The sequence below is a fragment of the Petaurus breviceps genome, unplaced genomic scaffold, assembly GCF_028583685.1.
Source record: "Petaurus breviceps papuanus isolate PSGF00001 unplaced genomic scaffold, PetGlider_PUasm1.0 90466, whole genome shotgun sequence".
In the NCBI taxonomy this organism is placed as follows: Eukaryota; Metazoa; Chordata; class Mammalia; order Diprotodontia; family Petauridae; genus Petaurus; species Petaurus breviceps.
The window spans coordinates 3,245,181-3,246,257 of record NW_027187260.1 but is presented as its reverse complement, the minus strand read 5'-3'; the positions used below and the strand labels follow the sequence as shown (position 1 = coordinate 3,246,257).

General features: G+C 36.3%; 1 protein-coding gene across 17 annotated transcripts in view; it reads left to right on the top strand.

The window, feature by feature from the left end:
* The window catches only part of DISP1 (dispatched RND transporter family member 1), a 238,302-nt gene that overhangs the window by 165,455 nt on the left and 71,770 nt on the right, over positions 1–1,077 (top strand). The gene's annotated exons all lie outside the window — the stretch shown is intronic.

The following is a 1,077-nucleotide window of genomic DNA, read 5'->3' as shown; positions in this document are numbered from 1 at the left end:
GAGAGAGAGAGAGAGAGAGAGAGAGAGAGAGAGAGAGAGAGAGAGAGAGACAGAGACAGACAGAGACAGAGAGAGAGAGAGACAGAGAGAGAGAGACAGAGACAGAGACAGAGAGAGACACAGAGAGAGACAGAGACAGAGAGATACAGAGACACAGAGAGACAGAGAGGAAAACTCTGGACACTGACCAGGGCACATGGATAGTAGGTTAAGGAACCTTGAACTGTAAAAATTATTTGGAAGGAAGATATTACCCATGTGCAAGAAGCTTTACAAACTAGTACTAGTTTGCTAATGATGCTTATCCTTATGGATGTCATACGACTTTATAACTTCCTGTTTAGTATCCATTCAAATTGTTGTTGTTGTAATGACTTCATTTCAAACTTGTGTTGGACACTATATTCCTTTTCTGTCTAGAATTGGTTATGTGTGGGAGAGTTGTTTTGTTTTTCCTCACATCTTGGTAGGAGAAATTTAATATAAAATATGAAAAGCTTAATGTTGGTATACTAAGTTTATTTAGATAGTTTTTTGCTATCCATTTACATGAAATATAATTAACATTTATCATTCAGTTGTTGGTTTTTTTTTTGTGATGAGAGATTCCTAACAAGCCAAACTTTAACTTAGATTAATGTTCCTGCTGTTGTTAATAGTGGGCACTCTTATTGAAATGTAAATGTAAAATAGAACTCAGCATGTCATATTTATTTTTCCATTTCTCGTCAAGGAATTTTAACTTTGTATAGTTTTGGACTGTTGCTTTCATAACTGATACATACATACATTTGTATGGGCTGATTAGAAACAATGATACAGTGTAGAGTATAGAGTATTTTCAGACCCATGAGGTTTAAAGGTGCTAGGAAAATATGAGTCAGTATTGGAGAGCCCTTAATTTGTTTCCACTTTGTGTGTGTGTGATTGTTTGAAGTGATTTCTTCATGTGTAGGTGATATGGAGTACCCCTAAGCTATGGTAACACATTTTGAAAATACCAGGTATTTTGTAAAGGCCAACTAGTGGTGTGTGTGTGTGTGTGTGTGTGTGTGTGTGTGTGTGTGTGTGTGTGTG